Source organism: Toxorhynchites rutilus, chromosome 3 (genome assembly GCF_029784135.1).
Source record: "Toxorhynchites rutilus septentrionalis strain SRP chromosome 3, ASM2978413v1, whole genome shotgun sequence".
Taxonomy (NCBI): domain Eukaryota; kingdom Metazoa; phylum Arthropoda; class Insecta; order Diptera; family Culicidae; genus Toxorhynchites; species Toxorhynchites rutilus.
Genome location: NC_073746.1, coordinates 2,282,288 through 2,298,574, shown reverse-complemented (window position 1 = coordinate 2,298,574; position 16,287 = coordinate 2,282,288).

Below are 16,287 nucleotides of genomic sequence, written 5' to 3'. Positions count from 1 at the left end.
AAATGTTGTGACTTTTTGTACATCTTATTGTTAAACGTATTAATAAGTTATACAAAAAGTCGCAACCTTTTTGAGAAATTGTGTCATAATTATTTTTCTAATTGAAATTGAAAAGCAGTCAAAATAACTTGCTTGAGCAAACTAATGTTAAAAAAAACTTCCTGTTCAGATTAATGAACCCATTTTGTTTGATGAATGAACCGTGATAAAATGAATTATTATCAATGAGATACAATGAAACTGCTACAGCTGCAACCCGTTGACCGTTATGTGCAAATATTTTCGAAAATGAAAACGAATTTCCAGAAGATAAGGTTTTCTTGAAGCTTATTGATTACATTTTGTCTGGTAGTAGCGCACCAGTTCAAAAGGTCATTTAACATTGAACAATATGTTTTCAACGAAAACTCAATGTAAGGACTCAATGTTGAAACCATGAAAACTATGGCCATTGGAATACAGAAATTTGATCTGGATTGTGACGAATTTTATGACAAAATTTCCAAATATCATGATCTTCTTCGCAAAATTTCCAAACATTCATTGTAGTTCATCTAAACATTCGTTGCAATGAACAACAGATGCAAATGTTCGATTGTTCGGTTTTATTCCATGTTTTATTTACTCAATAACATATTTAAAAAAAGTATTTTTCTTGTTGCGTCCGTGTCCCGTTTTTATTGCTGGACTATTTGGTCAGCCTAATCTAGAAGGATATTGCATCCCATTAACTTAAGTTTCTCATTCATTGACACGGTTAAAAAACATTTTTCGGATCAACATTGGATCAACATTCGGAAACGGTCTAAAACACGAGAAAATTTTGTTGCAGTCCATTGTGGTATACACTGTATAAGAAAGATAGTTTGACTGATGAACGATGTTTGAATCTGAATAACTTTATATACATATACAGCCATTCCATGTCGAACCGATATAGCGGTTCTCAGATTTTCGTCAAAAGTGGTAGTTTTGCTCTTTATCGCAAATTATTAGACCCGTATTTTTTATTTTTTTGTTAGGGTAACTATTCCCATTTTAGGGTGGTCCGAAAAATCCATTTTTTCGCATTATGCCAAAAATTGATTTTGAAGTCTGTTTTAGGGAAACACAGCTCGGTGGGAACAAAAGTACTCCCGACTTGCATGTATATTTGCAGAACGGATTTCCACAGGTACATCGATTTTGAAGTCTGTTTTGGGGAAATCGTAGATCGGGCCAATCAAAACTTGGCAGTTATAGCGTTTAGATAACGCTTGACATTTTACAGTTATCCAATTGTTCATCTCATGGAAAATAACTTTTTATTAATTGTGATAGACACGTAGAAATATTTCCTATCAATTGTAGGGTTAGCACACAAATCTGAAGAACAATTGTGTGGGAAAAAAGGAAATTCTTCCAGTTGTCATGAATTTAAACCGTTTAGAGATTAGTAAATTGTAATTTATAGCATATCAAACGAATCTTAGAGCATTTCCGATTCGATTGGTATGCAAATCACGAGAATTCGTTCACAATGAAAAAAGTTATTAACGGTAACTTTATTTCATAAAAACGTGACCTGTTTTCTGATTTGGCAAACTTCCTGAAAGACTTCCTGAATCCATCTAGTAGTTCAAAAGTAATAAATTTTTGAAAAAAGTCATTTTTGGGCAAAAAAAAGGGAAAAATGTTTTTTTGGATAACTTTGAAAAACCATAACTCAAAAACGAAAAAAACGCCTCCCTGGTTTCGTGATATGTTATGTGAAAAATTTTCAGTTTTCCATAAAAAATATTAAGAAATATAGCACCCTTGGTCCCGAGAGCATGAACACTATAAAAAACAAATACAATCAATAATGACAAAACCAAAACCTGAATTTTTAGCAAGCGTAGTATTTTTCCGAGAATTACTATCTAATTTGATATATCGACCGTCTAAATCGGTTCAGTAGTTCACAAGTTATGAATTTTTGAAAAAAAAGGGGAAAAAGTCGGTATTTCGAATCACCCTAAAATAAAAATGGGCACCCTAACAAAGAAAATGTAAAATACGGGTCTAATAAATGTATGCGATAAGGAACGAAAGTACCACTTTTTACGAAAATCTGAGAACTACTCTATCGGTTTGACATGCAATGGCTGTATACAGAGGTACCTTAAGGATACCTGACTTCAGGTACAATCCAGGCATAACGTAAACAAGTCAATTGTTTTTGTACCCATAACGTCCGGTTGAGCTTTGTGTTGTTTAGATTTCTACTTTGAAAATTGTTCATGTTTTGATTGTGCAACACGAATAATATGTTAAAAATTTGTATTAAGATTAAGAAAGATATTTTAATAGCACTACGTTTGTACTAAGCCACATTTATTCAAATGTTTTTAAGGTAACTCTTAAAAATATATTTTTCCCAATATGATGTATTTGGAATAGTTATTGAAAATTATAAGCAAATTCATAAAATTTAATGCACATGACAGTATAACACGACAAACGTATTAAAAGGGCCTATTTACTTTAAAAAGACAATAAATTAGAAATATTTTTTTAAATAGATGAGTTTTTTTCCGTTTTAAATCATATCAATGAATCAGAACTCTTAGTTTGTAAAATTGATTGTTAACATACAAAAAAAATTGATTGTTAACATACAAACATTCTAAGTTTCGTTATTTCATTTTACCATCTTGGTCTCATTTTTTGAATTTACTACAAAACTTCTATTTTAGATGAAAAAAATTAAAAACAAATTAAAAAACATATTTTAGATATTGCAGATTGAAGTTTGTTTTTTTTTAAATAACAGAAGAGTACTAATTTTTTTCTCGGTGTTCGTTTTTTCACGTTTAAACATCAATTCTCTATAACTCTTTCAAAGCCACTATTTCGGTACGACTGATAGTTTTTGAGATATAAATTATCAAACTAAAATCGATACGCCCTATTGATAGGTTACACTTGAGTCAAACTCATAATTTCCCCAACCCAAACGGGGTACAAACTTTCATTCGAATCAAAAATACATGTTTTTAAAATCTGCATGTTTAGAACGATTTCATTTGGAATTGCTCCTTATCAGGTCATATTTTCTCAGATTTGATACTATAGAAGATGATACAATACAAGGTTTAAGCTTTCGAGTGCAAAGTTTTTTTTTCATTTGATCATTCAAATAGTTCTCATCACAGCCACACTAGAAATAATATATAGTTTTCCATCATTTAGATTTATTGTGACTCTTCTGAAGCCTACCTCATACATAATTCACATCGGTAAACACACTCTGTCATTTCCAGTCATTTGGGGATCCCGAATAACGTTAAAACTTGGCACTCTAACCAAACCAAAACCTCCCTGCGAGATGTATATCCCTGTTCAAACATTCATAACTACTTTCATGATTACACGACACGGGTTTGGTACAGCTCCGCAGAATTATAACCATTTTATGGTTGAAAAATTTACGGTCGCCCTACCGATTCCCACCTTTCCATCTGGATTAGTGGATTTGTTTCGATCAGTGTAGCTACATGTGTTACTCCAGTTTAGTTCGACCCGAGTCTGAATGTTCCCATTGTAAATTCAGCATTCATCATCCTAGCTGGTACCGATGGGCAACCAGGTTTGCCCATCAATATTAAATACACGATTCAATCCATCACTCGCATTATACACATGCATACATTTTGAACGATACATATTAAACGATGAAAAATTCCCCGCAGGAGCTAAACAGCTTTCGGTTATTCCACGATTCTTCTTCCGTTGTGGAAAATTTAAGAGCGTTTGCATTTTCATTATGAAAATCCCGGAGCGATCTGAAGTCGCGAAAGTTTCTCACAGATGCTAATCTTTTGGAGAATTGAAGAATTGAAAATCTAGAAAACTGTGATTTAACCCCAAAAAAGGGATTAGGTACATCAGTGGAACTGTTTTTCAATAATTTGTGTACACACACCACAGAGGAAGCAACGTCACGTATTCCTCACATTTGCTAGATGTGCTAACGGAGGGGTTCATCCCGAGCGTGTTGAATAAATCATTAGTTTAATTCCGAGGTCGTTCCGGTCGTTTCATTGTAACTCATTTTAATTGCACGTTTCGTTGTTTTTAGTCATGTTTACCAGGATTTAGCGCCGGACCACAGATGTATCACGCTTTCTAAATGAAACAATTTTGACACTGGTAATCCACAAAAAATTAAGCAGTGATTATGTTGTTAGCACAGAATTTAAATGAAATTTCTGTGGCAATCGCAGCTTATCTTTCATTCATTTCAGAATGTTTGTGCTGGTTTTCAAAACTCTTTCCGCCCTCTTTCCGCCACCATGACCAACGGAATCCAACTAGGGAAGCTTAAGGGCAACACATTGCTGACTCAGATTCTCCCCCTTGTCGGGGTGTGTCACATCAAATTGCATCACGGAAAAAACGCTGTAGAAATTTAATTCTTAGGAATTATATATTCAGCTTTCGCTTATAATCAGATAAGAGTGTATAGATCACGTTAGCCATGCTTCACTGTCAATTTTTTGTAAATTTGGAAAAATGTCGTCGAACAAAAAAGAGCGTCGTGAATTAATCCTGCGCACTCATTTCGAGAATCCGGAGTTGTCACATCGGGACATCGGTAAGATGCTGGGAATCGTCCAATCCACGGTCAGCAGAGTACTAAAACGATACTTCGAGAACCTAACCATCGACCAGAAGGTGAAGAACGGCAAAAAGCTGAATTTGTCAAGTTCATTCGTCCAGCGGACCAAGCAGCGGGAGGGCCTGCGTACATACAAGGTTCAGAAGGCTCCTAACCGCGACGAAAGGCAAAACATGGTGGGGAAGACGCGAGCCCGGAAGCTGTACACCGAAATGCTGACGAAGCCGCATTGCCTGGTAATGGACGACGAAACCTACGTCAAAGCGGACTTTCGTCAGCTGCCGGGCCTGTTGTTCTTCTCCGCAGAGGACAAATTCAGCGTTCCGGAGGAGATTCGCAAGCAGAAACTATCCAAGTTTGCCAAAAAGTACATGGTGTGGCAAGCGATCTGCTCTTGCGGAAAGCGGAGCGCCCCCCTTCGTGATGACCGGTGCGGTAAACGGGCAGGTTTACCTTAAGGAGTGCCTACAGAAGCGCTTACTACCACTATTGAAGCAGCACGAGGGCCCGACCATCTTCTGGCCGGATCTCGCTTCGTGCCACTATTCAAAGGACATGTTGGAGTGGTACGAAGCCAACGGGGTCACCTTCGTGCCAAAGGAAATGAACCCGCCCAACGCGCCGGAGCTTCGCCCAATAGAGAAATATTGGGCGATTATGAAGCAGGCCCTCCGGAAGAACCCAAAAGTTGTCAAATCGGAGGCGGACTTCAAGATAAAATAGATTTCTGATAAAAAAAAAACTACAACCTGACGTTGTACAGAACCTTATGGACGGGGTAAAGATGAAGGTGCGAGCATACGGGCTTGGGCTCGAAGTATGAATAAAAAGAAAATGCCAAAAGTTGTTTAATAGTTTTTATTTTACTGTCTAAAATTTTCAAAAGAATCGGTCCACTGGGCGAATTTCTACTGCGTTTTTTCCATGATGCAATTTGATGTGACACACCCTTTATTGTGCCGTCGTCACCTTGAATATGCGGGCAAAAACTGACGATTGAGACGGCGATTTCGCTGTACAGACAATCCACTGGAGGCGCCATGATGCTGCCATGAAGTCATTCAATCAATTTATCGGGATGGAATAAAACGATGGTAGGCGGATGGTGTGCTTATGTGGGTTGAAAGGCGAGAATGTTTTATTCACTTTTGTGCAGGATAACAAAAACGACCAAGGTTAACAATGTCGGCAGAATTTCCGTACAATGTGAACATATTTAGGGAAAATGTGATCTCAGAATTCTCTTTTTTTTAAATTTCAACCTGAATATGGAAACATACTTTAAAATAAACGAATAATAATTTAACAAGATGAATTGAGATACAATAGAATGTATAAAGCTAAATTATTAAAATAATAAGTTTTGCCTCGTATTTCGAAAAAAAAGCCCCAGAGTGTCGATTTTTGACCAAAAAAAATCGAAATGACAGTAGATCTCGACGTTTCATGCAATTATGAGACATTTGGTATAATTTTTTTTTGAAAACCCCGATATCCTTTGCTCGACTTCATTTGATTTTTTCGATTTTCAAAAAACTCAAGCTCTGACCGGTTCGCGCCACTCTCCCTTTATTCCGATTGTGCTGATATATTGCATAGGGTGTGATGAACATTTTTTCTGGGGTAACTCTTTGAAATTCGAGAAGACCATTTTCATTGGCCCCCTACTACTTCCCTTACGCGTTGACCCAGATAGGATTGCAATTTTTCAATAAACCGGAAGGAGTGCTTTTAGAAAAACTGGAAACGGGATTCTTTAAATCCGCCTCATTTAAAAAAAATCGATTTTGATGCATCTAAAATAATTTTTATTACCAGTTCCAATGCTTGAGAAACATAATCCCCTTCAAAACTTCGGGTTGTATTTTGTAGTATATTTTATTCGTCTCAGATCATTTCTCTAGCTTGCACTGGTTCAGAGGAACTGTCTAGGGTGTGCCGGGATGAGCAATGGGCATTGTTAGTCCCCAACAAAAGCCACAAGAAACCGGAAACAGCTCCTCTACGCGAATTGACGCCGTTAGAAGTGTTTTTGTCCAGTCCTGGTGGTTCTTGAGCCGTAAAACAGCAGTATCACAATGATCCACCTGTGAAACAGTGTGGTTGGTCGCAGGCCTTGCAATCCGCACCACGAAAACACCAAGCAAGGAACGATTGACAGGAAAACTTCCAGAAAAAAATATAAAAATTATAGTACCTTTGGTCCCGAGATCATGTAAACCATAAAAAACCAATACAATCAATAATTATGAAAACGAAATGTAGTTTTTTCGCCAGTGCAATACTTTTTCAAAGAAGACTAATTGGCCTCGATTTAATATGTCGGTCATCCGAATCGATTGAGCAGTTCAAATGTTATGAATTTTTGGAAATGGGCACCCTAATACAAAAAATACAGATCTAATATTTTGTGATAAGGAACAACACTACCAATTTTAAGAAAATTGCGAACCACTGTTTCGGTTTGGCATGGAATGGCTGCTTATAAAAAATCAGTCGTCGTAATTAAAATTGGTCAATGAAAGTTGTGATTTTGGGTAGCTGCCACCTTATGTACAAAGTATAAAAAAAATCGGAGGCGGTCGTGTCAAAATCCGTTTTTTTCGGCTGATTTGGCGTTAAATTCTTCTATATAAACTATAAAACACCAGATTTCTATATTTGAATTACTTTACTGTAAAAAAAAAGGTTCTATTGAACTCAAGAACTGTTGAACTATATCCTGTGTCATTATATTGTGGAAAGTTGATGGGCGAACGGTGATTTGCCTTCACGAACATTTCAGCCCAACCACATTGATTGTATTGGAAATCGAAACAGTGGAAAATTGGTAATTTTTGCTGCTAGTGATGATTAATGGTTCATACGATCTCGTCGAAATATTTGCCAAAGCATTGCGTTGTTTGTTTGTCAAGCTTCGTTTTCGGTATCGTCAGAAAAGAAAAGATGTAAGACATATCTGAACTGCGTTAATATTAAATGATATTAAGCATATTTATTTGATACTTAGACGATAGGCCTAGAGTCGGTGAGATTCGGAAACTGCTCGTTTCCCAAGTGAAAACGAGTGTGAGTTACCGTGAAATCGCAGAAAATATGGTATTTCGGAGCGATTTTCGATTTCTACAGAGCTTTTTCATAAAGAGAAGGCCATTACTACGGAATTCCAATATTAAAAAGCGCCTTGATTTTGCAAAGAAATATGCTTCTCGCCCTACTGACTTTTGGAAGAAGTTTGTTTGGACCGATGTGAGTAAGTAACAAGTAACAGTTAAACACGGAGGAGGATGTGTGGGGCTGTTTTTCCTGGAATTGTTCAGCGGCAATACTGGAGAATCCTACGTCAAAGTCTTGGAGTAAAGCTTAAAGCCGACACTCAGGAAAATAAATATGAAAGGCCATATTTTCCAACGAGACAATGACCCCAAGCACACCTCGAAGGTTGTTAAGTGCTGTTTCCAGTCCAAAAAGTTTAAAATCTTGAGTGGCCACCCCAGTCCCCAGACTTCAACTCCATTGAGCATCTATGGGCAACGCTGGGTGAAAAAAATTCATTGAATTCGCGGAGAATTCTTAACGGTTTTTAGAAGGATATGCAAATAGCGTGGGATGGGATTCCTCAGCAAATGATGCATATTTTGGTCCAAAGTATGCCCAAACGACTCATGGCAGTAATGGAGGACATACCAAGTATTGAGATGTATTCCCTTAGCTAAATCACTGATATTTGAAACAAAAATGAATTGGAGTAATATAAATTTGAAAATGAATACACACAATGGTTTGTTTACATCCTTTTCATTGTAAAAACATACTTTCACTGCAAATTTCACTGCAAATTATGCAAAATTTTCCAAAATATCAAGAAAAAGTATTTTGCGTGATGCTGTTCACTTTTTTATTTACAACACTGTAGGTACCCTGTTCACAAATGCATATAGCTCAACGGCAATTAATAGATTTTTAAAATGAAATAAAAACTATGGAAATAATTCGTGGCTAACATAACAGATCATGTTGATAGTAAAACTCGAATTGTTGGCGGTTAACCTGACCCTCTCCGATTTTTCGGAACTTGGTTCTTTACGATGGGAACTGCCCATAATTTTTATTGACGACTGATTTTTAAAAGGGCGTATTAAAAACCATTGATCTTTTTTTCAAAAAATCTTATCTCAAAACCCAGATGTCTGATTAAAATACGATATTTGACGAAGTCAATTAACTATTGAGAGAAAATAACATTCCAAATGCCCTGTTAAAAAATCTTACACAGAAATTGTATTTAATATTTAAAACTTTTACATCTCCAAACATCCCCCTCCCTTCGATATTTTCTTTGTATATTTTTATTTACACTTCTAATTTAACAAAATTTGACGTAAAGTTTGCTTACCCAATTGTAACTATATATACAACCATTCCAGGCCGAACCGATATAGTGGTTCTAAGATTTTCGTGAAAATTGGTAGTTTTGTTCTTTATCGCAAAATCATTTGACCCGTTTTTTTTATTATTTCATTAGGGTGACCATTTCCATTTTAGGGTTGTCCGAAAAATCAACTTTTTCCTTTTTTTTTGTTTTTCCAAAAATGATTTTTTTCTAAAATTCATAACTTTTGAACTACTAGACCGATTCAGATGATCGACATATCAAACTAAAGCCTGATTTTCACCTGATTTTTTGAAAAAAATACTATACCTGCAGAAAACTCGAATTCTGCTATCGTTATTATTGATTGTATTCGTTTTTTATTGCTTTCATAGTCTCGGGACAAAGGGCACATTTTTTATATTTTTTCTGAAAAGCTGAGGATTTTTCACAAACAAACAAAATATAAAAAAATATAGCGGCCTTATTGAATTGAACTTCTGCGATATCTTAATAAATGCTTTATCATTGCCAGCAGGAGAAGCATCATTACTAAAGTGTGTAAGTACCATCCAATAGGAAGGAGGGCGATGTTGTATGATGTTTTATGGGTAGAGAAGGGTGTGTGTTATGGTCGAACATGATTTTGTTATTTTTTTTCCAAAATATATATTTTATTAAGGCACATAGGGCGTTAGCCTAACGGGGCCGGGAATTCAATATTTTGACAATTTTTGTCTTACGACTATGTTAGTAATATGTAACCGATTACTCGCGGTTGGCTCGAGGTTAGTATTACAAAGATTCTCATAATTAGGATGTTGCAGTCTCCAGTGCTCCGTATGTGTGGCCGACACGGGATACTTCCTATTGGGGTGCAACTGACCATTAATCAGCGACGGCCCCCTAGTCTGTACCTCATATCAATCGTGGTGCATCTCTCTTGACTCGAGGGTAGAATGGTCACTGGGCGGATGATTTTGTTATGTGTTGATTGATTCTTGGCACCTAGAAATATGATAACGGGCTATCCACATACCACGTGGAAATTTTCGGGAGGGAGGAAACTGACAATATAAAATATCTAACAATGTCCAACATTTGAACCAGAATTCTTGTTATATGAACAAAACATATTTATAAATACATAGTTACCTTCACCTGATTTATTTGAAACTCATTTTATTTCTCAAACTCATTTGAAGTATGAGAAAACATAAACGAAACATAACCGTTGTTGAATAAAACAAAAAAAATATTTTTCATTTGAATTTCATTTTGAATTATTTTATAAGCAATTGTTTTTTTTATCTCATCTTAGATTTCGGTTCTGAGGATTCCGACGCTTTACCTTGGAGCGCTGTTGCTTCGTTGCGCTGTTGTGAGGTTCGAATAGACAGACGATGTTTCCTCATGAAGCTAGAAGCCCAATTCCTTCCTGCCAGTTTTGCAACTTGGTTGAATTCGTGCTGGAGGCTGTTGGCTTCCGTAGAATTAAACGCCAGGCGCCGTAAATCTTTTAGAGTCATACCATAGAAAGCTTTATCCAGTGCTCTGCAGTGCTCTGTTTATATGTGTGAGTAGCTGGTGTAATAATGTGTCAAGCGGATACATTGTTGCCGAATTTTCATACTCGTTTGTTTTGAAAAGACCAATGCGCACTTTTGCCCCGCACTGCTCTATAGGAGTATTTAAAAAATTCGGAAAGGGTCGGGTCAAAATCTGCTGTCTTTTGGTCGATTTGGCGATTTAGCATTTAAAAACTGCCTAAAATGTAATAATGTTCAAATCAAAAAACACTCAGCCGTGCTTCTGGCAACAGATTATCTCTGCAAACATCTCTTTTAGTATGTGGAGCTTCGTCAACATCGCCCATCCATTCACCACATAAACGGTCGACAGCATCAATTTTCATGCGACAGACCCTGCTATAGCCGTTCATGATTATCGACTGAGCTGCAACGCTGAAAAAAATACTCTCATCTGTCCCAGAACTGCAGCGTTTTTGCAGCCAAGTAATCATACAACAATAGAACCCCCTGATGAGCCTCGGTTGAACGGTACTAGGAAGGATGCAACCAAAACAATGCAGCCCAATCACATTGATTGCACTCATGAGGTTTGGTTGGATGAGATTCTGCGGAATACATTTTCTTTTATGCGATACGACCAAATCATTCTGATATGGATCAAAATGCAAGAGGCATTTCAAATCGTAACATTTGAACCAGCTTCATTTTTATCATTGATCATATAGATTGAAACGAATGGAATTGTCGCATAAAGCATCGATTCGAATAACAAATTGCAAACCATCTTCCTCCAGAGGGAAACTCAATGTTATAACAAGAACATTGTATTATAATTTCCGAGCCGCAAGCGTTTTCAACAAACAGATGTCAAAGACAATTGCAACTTGTAATAATGTAGATGCCGTCCTGTTGCATACAAATTGAAAACCAAGTGCATCATCGTATAGAACTTACTCTTATTTACCTTCTGGTTCGGCTAGTTTACAAACTATGAGAGAAATATTTTCCGGGATGATTTACGGGATGTATTCGTTCGGCTTTGGTTACACCAAATGAATATCAGCCACCGGGAACAACTTTGTTCATAATTTATTTTCATTTATATTCATCAAATGAAAAATAAATCAAACAAACAACCGTTTTTATTCGCTATCCAACTCTTGACGAGTAAAGTTCAGTGTCGGTATTGTGCGTTGCCACTTTTGCTATTGTGCTATTGGTACGAGTGGATCGTGTACGAGTGAAGGTCATTGCTGTCCGCTTTCGACCTGACCTTTTGTGAAGTGGAACGAAGGAACAAAGGAAGCAGCGCTCTTGCAGCGAGCCGGATTGCGGCTGTTGAACTGATTCGGCATAACGGGATCGCCATCGCGTGACTGTCGCAAACGGGATTCATCATCACGTGGCTGCGTAAGCTATTCTTGCGCTATTGTGTTGTCTCCGTAGCGCGTAGCCTCTGTCTCTCCCTGATTAGGGCAGTAGAGCGCATTATTGGAACAACTTATATATTAAGGTACACATATTTATTATTAATATTATTATTCAATTCATTTGTTCATTGTTTGATATTATTATTGATTATTATTATCATAATTTTATTGATTATTATTATCATAATTTTTTTTTTGCTATTTTTTTTAAGATTATTGTTAAAATCAAAAATAATTTAGAAATAAGACAGAAATTTTTGTAAAATGGAGAATAGTGGAGGATCTCCAGAGAAGGAGATCTCCGATAATGAATCTCATATAAGATCTGGGAAAAAACATAAACGAGTCCCTCATAAGGAAGATAATTCTTCTGGGGACGAATCCGCTCATCCTACCAAGCCCCCCTCTAAGAAAATTGCAAGCCTCCCTTCTCAACCCACTGTTACTTCCACTCCCCCTCTCCCATCATCGATTTCACTTCCCCCTTCTGATGCTTCCGATCCAACCCAATCCTCGTCCTCGTCCTCATCCTCATCCTCGTCCTCGTCCTCGTCTTCCCCCTCTGTTGTCTCCGCTCCACGTGTCAGAGTTTATCCAGAAGATGCACCTGGAACTGGCCCTTGGGTTGTTTTCCTCCGGCCAAAACCGAAAGGAAAAAACCTTAACGTGATTCAGATCATGAAAGATCTGGCCAGATACACTTCTGTATCTGAAATTCGCAGGGTTAGACCGAACAAATTGCGAGTTGTCGTGAATGAACGGAAACACGCAAACTAGATTGTTGCTGATCAACATTTCACTCTCGAATATCGAACATTTATACCCTCCCATAACGTAGAAATTGAGGGGGTGATAACTGAAACGGGTCTGACGAGCGAACAAATAAAAGCAGAAGGAAAAGGCAAGTTCAAGAAGCTCCCCTCAATGGAAGTGAAAATCTTGGACTGTCGCCAACTCGGGAAACTTTCCCATGATGGGGACCAAACTAAATTTACGCCGTCCGACTCGTTTCGAGTCACCTTTGCTGGTGCCGCCCTCCCTGACTACATTATGGTGGACAAATTGAGACTACCTGTGCGACTCTTCGTGCCAAAGCCCATGACTTGCAACAAATGCAAGTCAGTTGGTCACACTTCGGATTATTGTGCCAACAAGGAGCGCTGTGCCACTTGCGGAGAGCAACATGAGGGGAAATCCTGCAGTGCGACTGAGCATAAATGTCCATATTGCGGGGGATCCCCACACGAGCTCTCAGTTTGTGAAAATTACAAGAGTCGCTTTTTTCGCTAATCAAAGGGAAAAAACGTGCTTATTGGCGAAATTTCGTGGGAGGTTTGTCACGAGAAACGTCAATGAAAAAATTATGGAAAGTGGCTCGAAACATGAGAAATCGCTCTTCAACGAATGAAAGCGAAGAATATTCACATCGATGGATTTTTAATTTTGCACGGAAGGTTTGTCCTGATTCCGCTCCTGTGCAAAAAATTGTTCGAGATATACCACAAGATAGGTGCGATCTTGATTCCGAGTTTTCGATGGTAGAATTCTCTCTTGCTCTGCTCTTATGTAACAATTCTGCTCCGGGATCGGATAGAATTAAGTTCAACTTGCTGAAAAACCTCCATGATGTGGCGAAACATCGCTTGTTGAATTTATTCAATCGGTTTCTGGAGAATAATATTGTTCCAGATGATTGGAGACAAGTACGAGTTATAGCTATTCAAAAACCCGGAAAACCCGCGTCCGACTTCAATTCGTACCGCCCAATAGCAATGCTGTCTTGTATACGGAAATTGTTGGAGAAAATGATCTTGTTTCGCCTTGATCGATGGGTTGAAACGAATGGCCTACTCTCAGATACACAATATGGGTTCCGCAGGGGCAAGGGGACGAATGATTGTCTTGCGTTGCTTTCTTCAGAAATTCAAATGGCTTACGCCGAAAAAAAACAAATGGCTTCAGTATTCTTGGACATAAAGGGGGCCTTCGATTCTGTTTCAATAGAGGTTTTGTCGGACAAATTACACTCTCGGGGTCTGCCGCCTCTATTGAATAATATGTTATATAACTTGCTTTGTGAGAAACATTTGAACTTTTCTCACGGAGATTCGGCAGTAAGTCGGGTCTCTTACATGGGCCTCCCCCAGGGCTCATGTTTAAGCCCCCTTTTGTACAACTTCTATGTAAGCGACATCGACAATTGCCTTACACAAAATTGCAGCCTAAGACAACTTGCAGATGATGGAGTGGTGTCTGTCGTAGGATCAAACGAATCCGACCTGCAAGGACCCTTACAAGATACTTTGAACAATTTTTCAGCCTGGGCCATTGGTCTAGGGATCGAATTCTCCACGGAGAAAACAGAGATGATGGTTTTTTCTAGGAAGCATAGACCAGCAAAACCAAAGCTTCAACTTTTGGGTAAACCGATCACTCATGCTATGTCATTCAAGTATCTTGGGGTCTGGTTCGACTCCAAATGTACTTGGGGGGCCCATATTAGGTATCTGAGTAAAAAATGCCAACAAAGAATAAACTTTCTCCGTACAATTACCGGCACCTGGTGGGGAGCCCACCCAGAAGATCTTATAATGTTGTATCGAACAACTATTCTCTCAGTGATGGAGTATGGCAGTTTCTGTTTTCAATCAGCTGCCAAAACACACCTCATTAAACTCGAGCGAATTCAGTATCTTTGTCTCCGTATTGCGTTGGGATGTATGCCCTCAACGCATACCATGAGTCTCGAGGTTTTGGCAGGCCTACTTCCACTAAAAGATCGCTTCAATTTATTATCTCTTCGGTTCTTCATCCGGTGTAAGGTCATGAACCCATTGGTGATCGGAAATTTTGAGCAGCTGATCGAGCTAAATTTTCACACCGGATTCATGAGTTCATATCATGAATTCATCTCCATGCAGGTTGATCCTTCTTCGTATATTCCCAACCGTGTTTGTTTCCCTGACTACATCAATTCCTCTGTGCATTTTGATCTGTCTATGAAGCAAGATATCCATGGATATTCAGATTACCAACGATCGAGGATCGCTCCAACGATCTTCGATGAAAAGTATGGGGGTATCAATTGTGATAATATGTACTTTACTGATGGGTCCACTATAAACGAGTCCACAGGATTTGGAGTGTTCAACGAATTTTTTAGCACCTCACACAGTCTTCAGAATCCTTGCTCAGTGTATATTGCTGAATTGGCAGCAATTCATTGGGCGCTGGACAGCGTCACCTCACGACCTGTTGAACACTATTACATTGTAACGGATAGTCTTAGCTCTGTCGAAGCTATCCGTTCAGTGAGGCCGGAAAAGCACTCGCCGTACTTCCTTGAGAGAATACGAGAAATTTTGAGTGCTTTATCCAGACTCTGTTATGTCATTACCTTTGTGTGGGTCCCTTCTCATTGCTCAATTCCGGGTAATGAGAGGGCTGACTCATTAGCAAAGGTAGGTGCGATTGAAGGCGATATTTATCAGCGTCAAATCGCCTTCAATGAATTTTACTCTTTAGTCCGTAAAAATACCATCGCTAACTGGCAACGCAAATGGAACGAAGATGAATTGGGCCGGTGGTTTCACTCGATTATCCCTAAGGTTAGCCTCAAACCATGGTTCAAAAGTCTGGACTTGAGTCGGGACTTTATTCGCACCTTCTCCCGACTCATGTCCAATCACTGTTCGTTAGATGCACTACTCTTCCGTTTCAATCTTGCCAGCAGCAATCTCTGCGTTTGTGGCCAAGGTTATCACGACATCGAGCACATTGTTTGGTCGTGCGAGGTGTATCTGGTCGCCAGATCGAATTTAAAAAACTCCCTTCGGGCCCGAGGAAGACAGCCCAATGTGCCGGTGAGAGATGTGTTGGCTCGGTTAGACCTTGATTACATGTCCCATATATATGTTTTCCTTAAAGCTATAGATCTTCGTGTGTGATTGCCCCTACATCCTTATACCCTCCTTTCCTTCCTTTGCGGGTAATTCGTCCCCTTGCTATAAATAGTAGAATAAGTTGAAATGTAAATACACTATAGATATACGAATAGATTTATAAATTGAGTGTTCATCAACATTGTTACAATTTCCTTATATCCCATCCTTCTCCTAAAAATATGTCACCCTCCTAAACTCGAGTACACCGCGAGTAATCGGTTTTCCACCTTACTAACCATAGATGTAAGAAAATTGTTTATATATATATAGTTTTAAAATTATATTTAAGAATTCGGCTCCTTTAAACTTAAGTAACTGAGCCTGTAAAAATAAACGAATTAAAAAAAAAAAAAAAAAAACAACCGTT